This window comes from Nicotiana tabacum, chromosome 3 (assembly GCF_000715075.1).
Source record: "Nicotiana tabacum cultivar K326 chromosome 3, ASM71507v2, whole genome shotgun sequence".
Classification (NCBI taxonomy): Eukaryota; Viridiplantae; Streptophyta; class Magnoliopsida; order Solanales; family Solanaceae; genus Nicotiana; species Nicotiana tabacum.
In genome coordinates, this window is record NC_134082.1 from 206,930,741 (window position 1) to 206,949,537 (window position 18,797).

General features: G+C 39.2%; 1 long non-coding RNA gene across 1 annotated transcript; it reads right to left on the minus strand.

Annotated features, from left to right (window-relative positions):
* Positions 1–5,893: 5,893 nt before the first annotated feature.
* Positions 5,894–16,018, minus strand: LOC142179587 (uncharacterized). The gene is made up of 4 exons (XR_012708133.1): positions 15,700–16,018; positions 9,337–14,806; positions 6,984–8,443; positions 5,894–6,448 (listed from the first exon to the last, which is right to left on the minus strand). It is a non-coding gene; the product is annotated as an uncharacterized LOC142179587 (long non-coding RNA).
* Positions 16,019–18,797: the final 2,779 nt, after the last annotated feature.

Consider the following 18,797-nt stretch of genomic DNA (forward strand, 5'->3'; position numbering starts at 1 on the left):
CCCATCACTTATAATTGCTCGAGGAGTGCCAAACCTAGTAAAAATACTCTTCTTGAGAAACGCAACAACACACCGAGCCACGACCTCAACCCACTTTGAAACATAGTCAACTAGAATGTATGTGTTGCCATATGAACTAAGAAACGAGCCCATGAAATCAATGCCCCATACATCAAAAATATCAACTTCGAGAATATTATTGAGATTCATCTCATCCTTCTTCGAAATTCCACCCGCTCTTTGACATTCATCGCATCTCTTCATAAGATCACCTGCATCCTTGTACAATGTTGGCCAGTAAAACCCGTAACTAAGAACCTTCGAAGTAGTCCTCTCTCCACCACGATAACCACCATAGGGGTAGGAATGACAAGCCTCTAAGATATTCAATTGCTCCTCCTCCGGGACACATCTTCGGATCATACCATCAGTGCATATTTTAAACAAGTACGGCTCATCCCAATAGAAGTCCAAACTATCCCGCTTAAGCTTCTTCCTTTGGTTAGAAGAGAGCTCACACGAGACAATACCAGTCACAAGGAAAATAGCAACGTCCGCAAACTATGTCATACCATTCACCGACACATAAAGGAGTTTCTTATCGAGGAATGAATCATTGATCTCTAGGCCATCACAAGGCCTCCCCTCCTCCTCCAAGCGGTACAAATGGTCTGCCACTTGGTTTTCACACCCTTTCCGGTCCACAATCTCCAAATCAAACTCTTGAAGTAACAAGACCCATCACATCAGCCTAGCTTTGGAATCCTTCTTCGTCATCAAGTATCGGAGTGCAACATGATCGTTATGAACTATGACCTTGGCACCCATGAGATACAGCCGAAATTTCTCCATTAAGAAGACAATAGACAACAACTCTTTTCAGTCACCGTGTAATTCACTTGAGCATCATTCATTGTCTTGCTTGTATAATACACCGGATGAAACATTTTATTCACTCTTTGATACAAGACCGCCCCAACCATAACATTACTCGCATGACACATGAGCTCAAAAGGCAAGCTCCAATTGGGTGCGGTAATAATAGGAGTGGTGGTCAACTTGTGCTTGAGAAGTTTCAAGGCTTGCATACATCCCTAATTGAACACGAACTTGGCATCTTTTTCCAATAACTTGCACAAGGGATTCACTACCTTCAAAAAGTCATTGATAAATCTGTGGTAGAACCACGCATGCCCTAGAAAACTTTTAACTCCCTTGACTTAAGTAGGGGGAGGGAGCCTTGAAATCACTTTAGTTTTAGCTTTGTCCATCTCTATACCGTGCTTTGAAATTTTATGGCCAAGGACTATGTCCTCCTCAACAATGAAGTGACATTTCTCCAAATTAAGCACAAGGTTGGTTTCTTCACAATGGGCCAACACTCTATCAAAATTTTTCAAACATTCATCAAATGATTCACCCACAACACTGAAGTCATCCATAAACACCTCCAAAATGTCCTCCACCATGTTGGTAAATACGACCATCATACACCGCTGAAATGTAGCCGGTGCATTACACAAACCAAATGGCATCCTAGAAAAGGCAAAGGTGCCATAAGTACACGTGAAGGTTGTCTTCTCCTGATCTTTCGGAGCAATCAAAATTTGGTTGTACCCAGAATACCCATCCAAGAAACAGTAAAAGGCACGCCCAGCAAGTCTGTCTAGTATCTGATCAAGAAAGGGTAATGGAAAATGATCCTTGCGGGTCACTTTATTTAACTTGCGGTAATCCATGCACACCCTCCATCCGGTGACAGTCCTGGTAGGAATCAACTCATTTTGTGCATTGGTAACCACAATCATACCACCCTTCTTCAGCACATATTGCACTGGCAAAGTCCAAGAGCTATCAGAGATGGGGTACATAACCCCGACATCCAACCACTTGATCACCTCATTTTTCACAACATCTTGCATTGCCTCGTTCAACCTCCTTTGATATTCTACGGAAGGCTTTACATCATCTTCAAGAATAATCTTGTGCATACAAAATGCGGGGCTTATCCCCTGAATATCGGCTAAAGTCCATCCAATTGCCTTCTTCCATTTTTGGAGCACCGCCAAAGTGGTATCTACCCGCATGTTAGTAAGACAAGAGGAAAGAATAACTGACAAAGTTGAACTAGGGCCTAAGAATTCATACCTGAGGTGTGGAGGCAACAACTTCAACTCCAACATGGTAGGTTCCTCGATTGAGGGCTTTGTTGGTGGAGTCTTCCTATTCTCAAGATTCAAAGAGAGTTTCCGAGGCTCATAAGAGTAAGAGCTCATTCCATGTAAAGCATTGACACACTCCACCTGGCCTTCATCCTCATTTACATCAAGATTCAACAATACCGCCTCTAAAGGGTCCTCCACATTGATCATTACACTAGTATTATCAACTATCACTGCTGTGACAAGATCCACAAAAGAGCACATTTCAGAACTATTGGGCTGCTTCATTGACTTGCACTCATGAAAGACCACTTTCTTCACCCACCCGGAAGGTGAGTTCCCCTACTTCCACATCAACTAAGGCCTTCCCAGTTGTAAGGAAAGATCTTCCCAATATGATAGGAACCTCAAAATCAACCTCACAGTTCAAGATCACAATGCCAGTAGGCAAAATGAACTTGTCCACCCGAATAAGAACATCATCAATAATACCAAGAGGCCTCTTCATCATTCTATTCACCATTTGTAATCTCATGGAAGTCGGCCTCAGTTTCCCAATACCCAAAGTCTTGAAAACGGAGTAAGGTATTAAGTTGATACTCGCCCCCAAATCACATACTCCCAATGGTGCAAGAAATGGTGAATGCATTGGGATCTTCAAGCTTTGGAGCCATCGAATGCACAATTACACTAACTTGGTAGGTCATCTTGATGGTCTCACAATCCATGAATCTTCTCTTTGTCACCAAGTCTTTTATGAACTTGGCGTAACCCGTCATTTGTTCTAGAGCCTCCACCAAAGGCACATTAATTAATAATCTCTTCATCATATCAATAAATTTCTTGAACTGGTTCTCATTTTTCTGCTTCGCGAGCCTTTGAGGATAAGGTGGAGGTGCCCTTGGCAAAGGAGCCTTGGCTTTAGGCACAACCATTTTCGGCATGTCTATTACGTGTTCCCTAGACGGGTTCATGTCATTCTGAGTTTCCACCTTGGTATCTTGGATATCAATCCTCACTTCTTCATTCACGTTCTCATCAATTATATTCTCAACCACCAAAGGGATCTCATCCTCTTGAAACTCAACTTCATCACTTAAAATTTCTTTTTGTTTGGAGGCATTCACATCACCGCCTCGTCCACTTCTTGTAGTTACCACCATTACATGCCCGAAATTGTTTCCACCCTTTAGGTTGACTACTGTATCACTAGGTAGAGCCCCCTTACGGCGAGTATTCAAGGATTGTGAGATTTGGTCTAATTGACCTCCAAGTTTCTGATTGAAGTATTGTGGGATGACAACTGGGCATCAGAGTCAACATTCTTTTTCATCATCTATTCAAACATCATTTTGATTCTCCCTATTTCATTATTGGAAGAACTAGGACCTTGGGATGGAAATGGGAGTGGGTTGTTCGGTTGTTGATACATTGGGGGCCTTTGAAAGCCTTGACCACGATTTCCTTGGTTGTTATTGTTCCAACCACCTTGGTTGTTATTTCCACCCCAGTTGTTGTTGTTGTTGCCACTCCAATTACCCTGATTGTTCTGATTATTGTTCTGGTTGCCCCAATTTGAATTTTGGTTGATGATCCCCCAATTATTATTCCCTTGTTGTTGTTGATTTCCCCAATTGCCTTGGGGTCTTCATTGTTGTTGGTTGGAAGAATTTCCCCTTTGGCCTTGATAGCTGTTCAACTATTGCACTTCTTCATTCTGCTCATCATACCCATCATCTTGGAACCCACCACTATCTTGGTCATATTGATCTGAACTCCTTTGGTTCTGTTGACCTCTTTGTCTTCTTTTGTTCACTAACATGTTGACACCCTCCATAGCATTTACTTGTCGTGGAGATTGAACCTGCTGTAATTGTGCCTTTACTAGCTGGTTCATTGTTAGTGTCAGTTCTGCTATTGCCTGCCCATGATCATGGAGCTCTTTGTGCAAGTGAATGACCATGGGTCACCCTGTGGCACATTGGTTCTACTTTGCCAAGCAGAGGTTGTGTCAGCCATCTCATCCAATATTGCATTAGCCTCATCAAATGGTGTGTTCATGAAATTGCCCCCGGCGAGTTGGTTCACTATGCATTGATTTGTTGTGTTAATACCCCAGTAGAATGCATGTTGTATCATTGCCTCAGTCATATCATTATTTGGACATTCCTTTAACATGGTCCGGTATCTCTCCCATATCTCATGCAGTGGTTCGTTGGGCTCCTGCTTGAAAGATAAGATTTCATCACTTAAGGTCGGCATGTGTCTCGGCGAGAAAAGCTTTGCAATGAATTTATCTGCCAACTCATCCCAAGTAGTGATGGAATGGTTGGGAAGACTTTCAAGCCAATCCAAAGCATTCCCTCTAAGTGAAAAAGGGAATTATCTCAACCGAAGTGCATCCTCTGACACATTTGTTTTCTTGCTCCCCCAACAGGTATCCATGAAACCCTTAAGATGTTTGTAAGCATTCTAATAGGGAGCACCTGTGAAATACCCTTGCTGCTCCAACAATGTCAGCATCACATTTGTAATTTGAAAATTGCCCGCCCGGATCCGGAGTGGGATGATTGCACTAGCATATCCTTGGTTTGGAATCACCCGAGGAGCCACTCTTGGAGGTGGCGGGGGAGGGTCTGGAACATTATCATTGGCCTGGCGTCCTCTCCTTTGAGCTTGAGGAAGTATAGGTACCTCATCATCAATATTGTCATCTACTTCCTCCCCCGGTGGAAGGTCTCCAAGAGGTGTGTTGTTGTTGTTTGCCGCCATTTTGTACCTGAGTTGGCAACACACACAAATTAGTAACATATAAGGAAAGAAAAACAATACACAAAACTATTTAGATAGATAGCCAAAACCGTTAGCGCCCAGGCAACGACGCCAAAAAGTGATCGGGTCCAACCCTACACTATTATGGAGTGGCAAGAGCGGTCGATGCAGATTTTACCCCAGAAGGTCGGGATCGAATCCACAGGGAGCTAGAATGATTGGGAATTGGATTCCTATCTAAACTAGTAGGGCGTAGTGCTTTTAATTACACTTCCAATCATAATTATTTGTTTGTTACTTCTAATATTTATGCTAATGATGTACGCAATTAAGCTAAGTATGGATGCTTGAAAGGTTTTCTAAATGGATAACGAGGCACTAGGGAAGTGACTTTCTCCTTGGTAAATACTTGACAGGTTCTAAAGCTTAAGGCAAAGTTGTTATGTTGGGGATTGCGATATAGCCAATGCGCGAAACTACTCACTCTATACCTCTTGGTAGCTTGAGTGACTTTTCCCTAATTGACTTTCTCAAGACCAATTGGGTGTCAAAATTTTGCAAGAAATATAGGCTCACGTCGGGTATTACTATCTCTAGGTTTAACCATTTAATTGGGTCTATCAATTTCTTAAATACACCCCAATTCCTTGTTGGACTGATTTTCCTAGACGCAAGCTCTCTTTCTCAAGAAAAGCCCAAGTCAAAAAGGTACAAATTAGTGTTTGCAACCACTAATTCAACATGAAAAACACAAATCAGTCCAAATATCAACTACCCATAAACATCTAAGCCTTAAAACAAAAGACTCATCAAATACTCATACTAGGGTTGAGCCACAACCCTAGCTAATGGGTCTTGCTACTCATAATGATGGAAGAAGTCAGATATTGAGATGAAGAATAACCTACAAAATAAAATTACAAGCTAAGATTCGAAGGTTCAATATTAAACTAGCTACAAAATTACTCAAAAAGCTTAAAACCGTCGTTCACGTGCTCTGCTAAGATAAAGATACCCTAAAAATGTGAAAAAGAAATATTTATACAAGGCCGAATTTTCTGGAAAAAAACACCCCTGACGGAGGTACTGCGGACTGCGGAAAATGCACCGCGACCGCGATGAGGCTTTTTAGCTCCATTACTCTGTCTCTGAATCAGGCCACCACGGACCGCATAAAATGCATCGCGGCTGCGTTGGCTTCTGTGGGGTCCGTACAAAATGGATCACGGACCGCAATGGCTTCCAACTTAAAACTCCGAACTCTCTGAATCCCCTCTCCGCGGACCGCATAAAATGGATTGCGGCCGCGAAGAATCTACCGTCGACCACAGTGCTCGAGCTTCCAAAAGTGCATCTCTATGATCTTTTCCACTGTGGACCGTACTAAATGGACGGTTGCGGTGGGTTTGTTGCAGCTGCAGTGGATGCAATGCCTTGACTTGTTCTTGGTACTTGTGCAGGTTTCTCTCCTTTTTGAGCTAGTTTTGACAACTTGTCACTTTTTTTATCAAACCCTGCAATCAAGCACAACATGTAAGCTTTCAGGATTACTTGTATACATTTTTAGTCCAAAACTCAAGCAAAAAGGAGTATAAAATAGACTAGAATCCCTAGTTATCATAAGCCCCACGGACTACTTCCCATTCATTTCCTGTGTACCATTCTTCCCTCAGTTCTTCCCATTCTACCAATGAATTCTCTATAATAATTCGTAAATCTAGATCGGCTAATTGTTTTCAAATTAAAACAATATTTGTTAAATAAGTCTGTCACGACCCAAATTTCTCTCCGTTGGGAGTCGTGATGGCACCTAGTCTTAGGGACTAGGTAAGCCTAACATTTAAATGAAATAACAACAATAACTAACATCTAACAATTTCTAATTTGAAGTCTCTATACAAATTTAAAATCCTATAACCGGTAGTACAAGTCATAAGCTCTACAGAGTTTGCTAGAATCTCTAAATACAACTGTTTCGAAATAAGGATAAATAATCAAATACAAATCCAAAGGTGACTCTGAAGCCTGCGAACGCAGCATCAGGTTTACCTTGAAGCTCCATAGCAAGAATCTGCACAGCTATCTAACGATCAACTGATTTTGAAAATACCTGGATCTGCACAAAAATTATAAAGAAGCATAGTATGAGTACACCACAGCGGTGTCCAGTAAGTAACAAGACTAACCTCGGTGGAGTAGTGACGTAGAACAGTCAAGACACCTACTGGACAAATAACCTGAATAAGTATAAGTGTAGAAACAACAGAGTAAGATACCTATACAAAGACTGCGCATAATGACAAGATAAAATGGTAACTACAGTAAAAAAAGGAAAACAACAACTAACAACAGAAAATAACAAGTATTTACACGGTAAAGTAAGCTGAACACAATCTAGATCCGGCGAACACAACTAAAAGAAGAACAAGTAGCAAATAGATGAGAGTAACCACTTTCACATCAGGTTTTATCTAATAATCATCACGAAGTACCAAACCTTAGAATATCCACAAGTTATGGGTCCCACTTTATGAACCATACACACTTGGCCTCGTGTGCCCTCATTTAAACTAGTACTGCACGGACGATGCTCATGCCAATAGGACCATTCTCACATAGAAGGCAAATAAGCAAGGGTGTGCATCAAGACTCAATAATATCAAGATTCATCCTCTTAAACCGATAGGAGTGATTAACTACGTGTATTCTTGTGCAAGTGTCTTAACATAGTTCATGCCAGCTAGTATGTATAGAGAAAATGGACAACACGTAAGAAGGTTTTTCCCACAATGTTTAACAAGGTAAAACTCACACAGGTAGGTACACTAATACACAAATATCATCAACAAGAATGCTCCCAGGCCATCACAAGTCATCACAAATCAATCCCTGACATAGCCCACCTTGTCTCACCATGTGCATAATAATAAAGTAAATGCCCGCCTTGTATCGCCATACGTACATAACAATATTCCCACCTTGTCTCGCCACATGCGGAAACACACGGATATAGCCTGCCTTGTCACGTTGCATGTGTATAATCAATAGTAATAATGGCACGTCAGAAACCTCGTGCAACACAACCCAAACCGTACGACAGAAACCTCGTAAATCACAATAATAATCGTATGACAAAAATGTCACGACCCAAACCGATGGGCCGTAACGGGCACCCAGTACCTTACTTGACTGAGTACCAACGTAATGTACCTTTATTATTACATCATTATATACATGTGACATATGGGCCTAATAGGCTAACATAATCAGTTATAAACTCAAACATAGGCCGTACAGGGCTGTACAATCTTCCACGTACACGATATATGCCTACAAGCCTCTAAGAGTACATAAGTGTCACAAAGGTCGGAACAGAGTTCCGCCATACCAAACAATAGACGTCTAAATCATACTAACCAAATACGCAGCTCCGAAGCAAATGGAGCGCACCGACATCTTCCGCTGAGCTGATAGCCTACTTGGAAGGCTCTTGACCTGTCTATCAGGACCTGTGGGCATGAAACGCAGCGTCCCCAGGCAAAAGGGACGTCAGTACGAATAATGTACCGAGTATGTAAGGCACATAAATAAATACATAGGAGACATGGAAGACATATGGAGTACATGACTCAACCCGTACGTCTGAATAACTTTGTAAATAATAAATTACTTTCAGCGTCATGCATATGTGTATGAATGTCATGTCGTGCATAGGTATATGTTTCATAACATCATCAGCCTCTGAAGGAATCCCATCATATCATATCGGCCACTGTGGGCAAAATCATCATCGTATACCAGCTGATCAGGTGGTGGTGCGTATATAACGCCATAACCTTTCCCATATCCCATATACATATATATACATACATATATACGCGTATATAACGCCGTTTGAATACATACATATACATGCGTATATAACGCCATTTGAATACATACCCATATATGCGTATATAACGCCGTTTGAATCATATTTCAGCCACTGTGGGCAACATCATCATCATATACCAACTGATCAGGTGGTAGTGCGTATATAACGCCATAACCTTTTCCCATATCCCATATACATATATTTACATATATACGCGTATATAACGCCATCTGGTCATGGGTCAGTGCACATGAATGCAGTGCATAAAAAGTACGTCAATAAAATTATTCGGAATGTCATAAGACCATTTTGCCTCTGAGTAATATCATAAAGTAAACTCTTTTCAACTTTCGTATTTTTCTAAGACCCATGAACAGATGATAAACTATTATGACACATGGGAATTAAAGAACATAGATATTTCTATTACTTCTATGAGTAGAGTCACTTATGGAATTTGTGCATTTGCACGTTTCGTTCATATCGTATGGATAATGCCAAAAGAAAGAAGGGATAGCCTTAACATACCTGGAGTAGGAAAAACCCGTATAATATTCCGTTGGAAAAACCTTTGTTGATTGAGCGAAATTTGCCCCTGCTTCTTAGAAATTCATGGACGAAATTATTTTTGGTTCCTTGAACTTTTGGAATGAATCACGTTTTTGGTTCCTTGAAATGTTGGAATGAATCACGTTTTTGGTTCCCGGAAGTATTGGAAGAAATAAGGTTTCTGGTTCCTTGAACTTTTGGAATGAATAACATTTCTTATTTGGACCAACGACAGAACACTTGGAATCTTTAACAAGGAATTCCTAATGTCTTAAATATAAGACTTTAAAAATGACTCATTCCTATAAGTCATTTAATGGTTTACACGTTGCTTTTGTCTACTAAGCATATATGACAATGAGTCATATTCTTGAATAGTGGCCTAATGCCACGTGGGGAGTGGAGTGGATTATTTTATTATTTTTTTTATCCACTTATTAGTTAATCGGGTAATGTTTCGTTACCCGTTAATTAATCTATTACCCGTATAATTTAAAAATACCACAAATTACTGAAAATTCTATTTATTTTCAAAATACTTCGTATATACTTTATATATTATACTACCGTGGTCATATGGTACCTCGTATGGTACTAGTTTATAATTATCGGGTATTATCGCTCAACCTATATTTTATCCCAAGTTGGCCACTTTCAACGAAATTTATTTTCTTCGACTTGCTTCCCCTCTCACCTTCACGAATTTACTAATCACTTGTGAAATAGCATAATCCGTATAACCTCCAAATAATCTTTTACTTGGACTGATGTCAATACGTTACGACAAATTTCACGTACAATACTTCAGGGTGCAACATCGTCGTAACTTTACTGGAAGTGTGACATCACCATAATGTAATACTGCGGAGCGTGATATCGATGTAATATTGCGGGGCGTAAGATTATTCCCCCCTTTTGGAACATTCGTCCTCGAATGTTGAGTGATGCACTTATCATTTTCGTAACTTATACCTTCCGAATAGTTTAGAACTTCCCTTGCCATCTAGGAAACTGTTCTGTGAATGAATCCAAAATTCTAGGGCGTTCCCCCCTTAGGCCTCCTTCTCACATCACAACTTGTAGTCGGAATCCTCCCAATCTCGTAACTGTTACTACCTTTCATCATGCAGCCTGTACAATTTTGACCTTGTAAGTGTGCCCAATCTCTAGGATTCATATGTAGAGCTTGATAAGATGTCTCTTTGGGGTATATATGAGTATATTGAAGTTCTTCGCTCGGTACTTTGTTGAATTCACGAATATTGCTATATCTCATCGTATAGGTCCATTTAGCCATTCGTGTGAATTTACTGCCATAACTCTTACTTTAATTTATCGTTGCTGAGGTCTACTACCAAATCCCAACTTACTCTCATTGCTTATTCCATATGTATAAATTTAAATCTTTTAATGCTTCCTCATAACTGCTCATCTTTAGAATGACGATCCAATCTCATCTCATACTTTGTGACTTTTTTCCATCTATTGTTAATTCTCCTCAATATTGATCTACAATATACCATTGATAACTTAAAACTTCTTACGTAATATTTTTCCCCTACGGGTTAATCCTAATGACTTATCCATTCTCGTCACCCTTTTCATTTGTCTTTCCTCTTCCTTACTCATGCTTCCTTAAAACTTTATCACTCTACCATACTTTAGCTTGCGACCTATACATATCCATTTATAAACTTTTCTTCAACTTTCTTGCACCATAGATTTTCTTATGTTATTCTGGAACGTCAAGCGAGACATCACATCATCTCTAACTTTTTTCTATTTTGTTAACTAGATCTCCCAGTACTTAAAAATCAAAAGCTAGAAGACATGTCGCCGACGATGCCGCTATCATTCCCGGTTATTGGATCCACATGCTTATAACCTTCTATCTGAAATAAGGACTACCCACCACTTTTTGCGTTTGAGTATCTCGTACGTTGTTCACCTTTAGCTTACTTACTTAAAATCCCGCATCGTATCTTCTATCTCTTTCGTGACCTTCCTTCCATCTAGGTGTAATTCATGTCCATAACTTGAAGCTCTATTATAATACTTGTACCTCTGGTACATACACAATCCCATGGGAGCTTCATACTGACTTCCTATGAGACTGGTACCCTTCTAACTGGCTTTATCGTAGAGCCGTTATAGAACATAGTCGTTGTGCTATCTCTCTTGCACCTCTAATATTATGGGTAATTCTACTATGTTCTCAATCATGATTCCTATAACTTCTGGGTCCAATAATCAGATTCCTGATTTACTTTGTTGATGTAACTCTTTAGTTTCCTTCTTCTGATCAGCCTTTACGTAGGCTTAAGCTATCTTCCGATCTGTGGCTCATGGTATCAGTTATTACCTTAGACTTTCATATATGGAATATCCATGACAGAATCTTTTAACAATTCAATCCTTTGTCTATGCCCTGGGCTCAATTCTTTCTTTTAACTTATACCGGAGTTTTCTATAGCTATATGATTGTCAACAAATATGTTGTCTGGATAATGCTCCATAATCTTGAGTGTATCCATAATGTACTCACTGTGGATCAATGATCGAATAATTCGTTTGTTCCGTTTTAGCTTTCTTCAATGTAAGCTATTACTTTTCTTGGTTTTTTTTTTGCCCCCTTGTTGCATGCATACTTAGCTTATCTTAGTTCCCCCGCATGCTAGAGTTTTCGTGCAACTCATATGACCTTTGAATATTACTTTTAATTTTTCTTCCCGTTCATTATCCATGGTAGAGGACACTTTCCTTTGGAGTGCTTATAATGTTGTTGTGAGATTGTTGTTACACGACCCGTTTCCTCTTTAGGTCATTGTGCTTAGGTTGAAGCCTTCTTTCTTATCTCCTCAGCTAGTCTTTTGTTGTAGTATTTAGGGAGAACCCTTGACTCTCGTAAAGTTGTGAGCTTATTACGAACTTTTTTTTTTGATGTCCTTACTTGCCTGTAATCATCCGTAGTTGCTTACCTTCATGTCTTTGTGCTCGTATGGTTGCTTCTAAACTGATATTTTGACTGCCTTCTCAGTGGCACCTTCTTTTATCCCCGTAACACTCATACGGTATCTTTAGCTACCCCGACTCTTGTTTGAATATATTTCAAGTATTATAATGGTATTCTTCGAAGCTGAACTTTCCATGTTGGGTTCTACTTTGTTTATCTCACACGGTCTGATAACTCGTCTGTAACCTCCTATTTAGCCATAATTGGGATCTTTCTGACCAATTACTAACTACTCATTGGCCCATTCTCATATCAATATTCCTTGTAATCTTTCTTGGGTTATTTCCTTTGTCTTAATTTACGTCTCGCATAGGCTCTTTATTTATTAATAATAGTTCGGGCAGGAACCTTTACTTCATCTCCTTGACGTCATGCTTGCACAATATTCTTGAATCGTAGCGTATCTGTAAGATTTGGATAAGTGTCGTTTCATTCCTCTTTTATTTATTGCATTCTTCCTTTACCATTCCATAGTCACTAGAACCACTTAATTCTGACATAATACCACATCACTCCACATTCCCCCCTTTTTGGGGTATACTAAGAGCTGAAGCTACGATGATCTACCTATAGATGTGTTACCTCTTCATCATTGGCGTCTTTTCACAACATCAATGACCCTTACTCTCCTTGCGGCAATCCTTCTATACCAAGGATAACAAAGTTCCTCACTCGCGATGGTAAAATTTAGTATAGTTGGCACATACAGTCCCTTAAGCTGAACTTTTCTCACATTGCTTGTTGTAGGGAAGCGTCTTCCTGAATCACCATTCTCTGGGTTTCTCATGAATCTTCCTCTATGGTCCATTCTATTATTGCCGGAAAGCAATATGAAGTTCTCATAATGCCGACCACCATCAAATTACTCAGTCCCTAATTCATATTTGGTTTATCTTGTTTACCAGTCCATACTGATTTCTTTTCCTCCGGGGATTAACTCTTCCCTATGGTTATCGCATTGGAGTCACGAACTTATTTCTCGAAATGAGGATATAACCTTATGGCATATACGCTATCGTTGTCTTAAGGCCCATCACCTTTAGTCTCTTCCTTCATTTGACTATAAATTCTGTAGCACTCTACCGTTTTCATCCATGTATCACACCTTATTCATAATGCTTTCTTATTCCTTTTCTCATTATTCTGCTAATATTTCTGCATATCCCTTTTCTTGTGAAAACTTCAATATGACATTCTTTCGCTTTTAGCTTTCTTTTGCTACATCCAGTAGCTCTTCAAGTTGCTTAACGTTCTCGCTTTACTAAGGATAAGGGCAACACTAAGGTAATATTTATCCCTTCAAGGCTTATAGTGCATGTCCTTGTAGCACTCATATTTGGCTGCACTATTTCAGAGTGCACCATCTGGTGTCTCATAAGGAGATCTATTAGCATATTTGCAATATCCTTCGGAAATGTCAACTAACGCAAACAATTCATCCACTATATCTTCTAATAATACTTTTGTTAACCCTCATAGGGCATATCTGGAAGGGGTGCGACCAATTTTATATACCTCTGTTACTATTAAATATAACTCAAAAGGCTTATGTTCCTCTTCCTTAATTATAAACGTTGTTAACCTTCATTAACTAGGTACCTCGTACCCTTTTTCACCTTGCTCCTTTTACTTGCCGAAACTTGTACTTATCTTCTTAATCTCTCATTGTCCTTCACCATAAAGATGGATAGACATTCTTGCCTTACGGCTTCTTATCAAGAAGCTTACCTATTTCAGTACACTCATGATCTGCTAAAGACCTCATATTTACTTATCGTAGACATCATACAAAAATCCAATTCCTCTAACTCAGCTTTTTCACAACAATCTCTCTTTCCAACCTTCTTTCCGGATATGGGTACCATCTTATTAGGAATAGGAGTTAGGAATTTGAATTCCTATGACCGAGCTCTACCACACAATCTAGAGTAAGAAGGAAGAGTGACAATCTTAAATGCCTTGTAGCCTCCTGCTTATAAGTGTGGTGCACGACACACCCATAAACAAGACTCTACTAGACACGGCCTGTAGATTCCCTAGGACATAACTGCTCTGATACCACTTTTGTCACGACCCAAACCAATGGGCCGTGACGGGCACCCAGTACCTTACTTGACTGAGTACCAACGTAATATACCTTTATTATTACATCATTATATACATGTGACATATGGGCCTAATAGGCTAGCATAATCAGTTATAAACTCAAACATAGGCCGCACAGGGCTGTACAATCTTCCACGTACACGATATATGTCTACAAGCCTCTAAGAGTACATAAGTGTCACAAAGGTCGGAACAGAGTTCCGCCATACCAAACAATAGACGTCTAAATCATACTAACCAAATACGCAGCTCCGAAGCAAATGGAGCGCACCGACATCTTCCGCTGAGCTGATAGCCTACTTGGAAGGCTCTTGACCTGTCTATCAGGACCTGTGGGCATGAAACGCAGTGTCCCCAGGCAAAAGGGACGTTAGTACGAATAATGTACCAAGTACGTAAGGCACATAAATAAATACATAGGAGACATGGAAGACATATGGAGTACATGACTCAACCCGTACGTCTGAATAACTTTGTAAATCATAAATTACTTTCAGCGTCATGCATATGTGTATGAATTTCATGTCGTGCATAGGTATATGTTTCATAACATCATCAGCCTCTGAAGGCATCCCATCATATCATATCGGCCACTGTGGGCAAAATCATCATCGTATACCAGCTGATCAGGTGGTGGTGCGTATATAACGCCATAACCTTTCCCATATCCCATATACATATATATACATACATATATACGCGTATATAACGCCGTTTGAATACATACATATACATGCGTATATAACGCCATTTGAATACATACCCATATATGCGTATATAACGCCGTTTGAATCATATTTCAGCCACTGTGGGCAACATCATCATCATATACCAACTGATCAGGTGGTAGTGCGTATATAACGCCATAACCTTTTCCCATATCCCGTATACATATATTTACATATATACGCGTATATAACGCCATCTGATCATGGGTCAGTGCACATGAATGCAGTGCATAAAAAGTACGTCAATAAAATTATTCGGAATGTCATAAGACCATTTTGCCTCTGAGTAATATCATAAAGTAAACTCTTTTCAACTTTCGTATTTTTCTAAGACCCATGAACAGATGATAAACTATTATGACACATGGGAATTAAAGAACATAGATATTTCTATTACTTCTATGAGTAGAGTCACTTATGGAATTTGTGCATTTGCACGTTTCGTTCATATCGTATGGATAATGCCAAAAGAAAGAAGGGATAGCCTTAACATACCTGGAGTAGGAAAAACCCGTATAATATTCCGTTGGAAAAACCTTTGTTGATTGAGCGAAATTTGCCCCTGCTTCTTAGAAATTCATGGACGAAATTATTTTTGGTTCCTTGAACTTTTGGAATGAATCACGTTTTTGGTTCCTTGAAATGTTGGAATGAATCACGTTTTTGGTTCCCGGAAGTATTGGAAGAAATAAGGTTTCTGGTTCCTTGAACTTTTGGAATGAATAACATTTCTTATTTGGACCAACGACAAAACACTTGGAATCTTTAACAAGGAATTCCTAATGTCTTAAATATAAGACTTTAAAAATGACTCATTCCTATAAGTCATTTAATGGTTTACACGTTGCTTTTGTCTACTAAGCATATATGACAATGAGTCATATTCTTGAATAGTGGCCTAATGCCACGTGGGGAGTGGAGTGGATTATTTTATTATTTTTTTTATCCACTTATTAGTTAATCGGGTAATGTTTCGTTACCCGGTAATTAATCTATTACCCGTATAATTTAAAAATACCACAAATTACTTAAAATTCTATTTATTTTCAAAATACTTCGTATATACTTTATATATTATACTATCGTGGTCATATGGTACCTCGCATGGTACTAGTTTATAATTATCGGGTATTATCGCTCAACCTGTATTTTATCCCAAGTTGGCTACTTTCAACGAAATTTATTTTCTTCGACTTGTTTCCCCTCTCACCTTCACGAATTTACTAATCACTTGTGAAATAGCATAATCCGTATAACCTCCAAATAATCTTTTACTTGGACTGATGTCAATACGTTACGACAAATTTCACGTACAATACTTCAGGGTGCAACATCGTCGTAACTTTACTGGAAGTGTGACATCATCATAATGTAATACTGCGGAGCGTGATATCGATGTAATATTGCGGGGCGTAACAAGAAACCTCGTCCATCACAATACTGAGTACAACAACAACAATAAAAATAACACAAGAGTACGACAAGTAAATCAACTCAAGGGCTTTCGATCACAAAGGAATAGTAGAACTAGTTCACAAAGAATAAGCACAATAGAGAATATCAGTTATAATAAGAATAACTCAACAAAGAAGAAATAATATGTAACACCGATCCCACAAGGTACGGTTCTAAAACAAGAGAGATAATACGAGTCAATAATTCCAAATAAGGACAAGTCAACTAAGATATATGATATCTAAATGTCTTCTAAGGTTGAGCAATTACGAAAGAGATACAACAATTCAATTAAGGGTAAACAACTGAGAGATAATCAAAACCTCAATTACAGATGGACAATTACATGATAGATAATTATACTTTCAATTAAGGAGAAACGACTAGGGAGGGATGGCATGGCAAAAGAAGAGGTAACAACTTCAGTTAAGTCACATAAGAGTCAAATATGCAATAAGAGTGGACCATGAGGCAATTAATTCCAATTAAACTATGTAGAGGTAAAAACTAGTAAATGAGGACTCAATCATAGTAAAACAACTTCATATCTAGTAAACATAAAGACCTAAGAGTTCTAAAAGGTCAACTTTCTATAAATAAGCCCGAGTACATACTCGTCACCTCGCGTATACGGACTTTACATGATACAAATAGCATAGAAGACTCAAATCGTAAGGAGTAATTCCCCCACACAATGTTATGCAAGATACTTACCTCAAAGAAGATAGACCGTTCCTCTAAAATGAACTTCTCTAGTGAAATAACCTTCGGACGGTTCAAATCTAGCCAAAGTAACTTCAAAGCATAAATAAACTCATAAGAAACTATTCCAGATAATAAAGCTTCGATTATTAATTAAAATTAAAAAGTCAACCCAAAAGTCAACCCCCGGCCCGCATCTCAGAACTCGACCAAAATTATAAAAAATCCGAATATCCATTCAATAACGAGTCCAACCATATAAGAATTTTTCAAATCCGACCTCAAATTACCTTTCAAATTCCCAAAATTTAGTCTAAGAAGTTTTTACAAATTTTTAACTCAAATCACTAACTAAATAATGAAAATAACAATCGATTCATGTAATATAGCCAAAACCGATTTAAAATCACTTGCCCCGATGATTTTCTTGAAAACCCCATGAAAAATCGCCACAAACCGAGCTCTCTAGGTCCAAAAATAAAAAATGAGGTGAAACGCTCATTTATATAGTACCACATTTGACCTCCAAAGTGCTGACCACACATTTTTTGTGCGGTCGCACATCCCAGGCTCTGCGTCCACGATCCAAATTGTGCGGCCACACTTCAGCAAAATTTGCACTACTAGGCTTTAGTAAATTGGCTATAAGTTTTTATAAAATATCCAAATGATGACTTCTTTATCTTGCTAGAAACTAGACACAAAGGGCTACAACTTTCGTTTTTGAATTATCTCCAAATTTCTTGTAGATAAAAAGAGATATGCTTCCGAAGTCGGGCCATCGATCCTGCCGAATCCCTAAAGTGCGACGGCAAGAAGAATTATGCGATCCTCACTTTTCCTCTGTGGTCTGCACTTTTTCCTCTACCTCAGCACTTTTTCTTTTGCATCAACACTTTTCTTCTGCCTCAGCGCTCCAAAATGTGCCCCCCGCACTTCCAAAAGTTCTAGAACAACATCAGAGTGCCGAAATGCCCCAACTCGCTCAAAACTCACCCCGAAATACACTCGAGGCCCCCGGGACCTCAACCAAATATACCAACAAGTCCTAACACATAATGCGTACCTACTCAAGGACTGAAACCACATCAAATAACGTCAAAACTATGAATCGCACCACAAATCGAACTCATGAATTTTCAAAATTTTCAACTTCCAAAACTCGTGCCGAATCATATCAAACCAACTCGGAATGACGCCAAATTTTGCGTGCAAGTTCCAAATGACATAACGGAGCTAATCCAACTCTCGGAATCGCATTCCAACCCCGATATTGCCAAAGTCAACTCTTGGTCAAACCTCTCCACCTTCCAAAATTTTAACTTTTTCAACTTTCGCCGAAATGCTTCAAATTACTCTACGGACCTCCAAATCTAAATCTGAACACACGCCTAAGTCCAAAATCAGCATACAAAGCTATTGGAATCATCAAAACG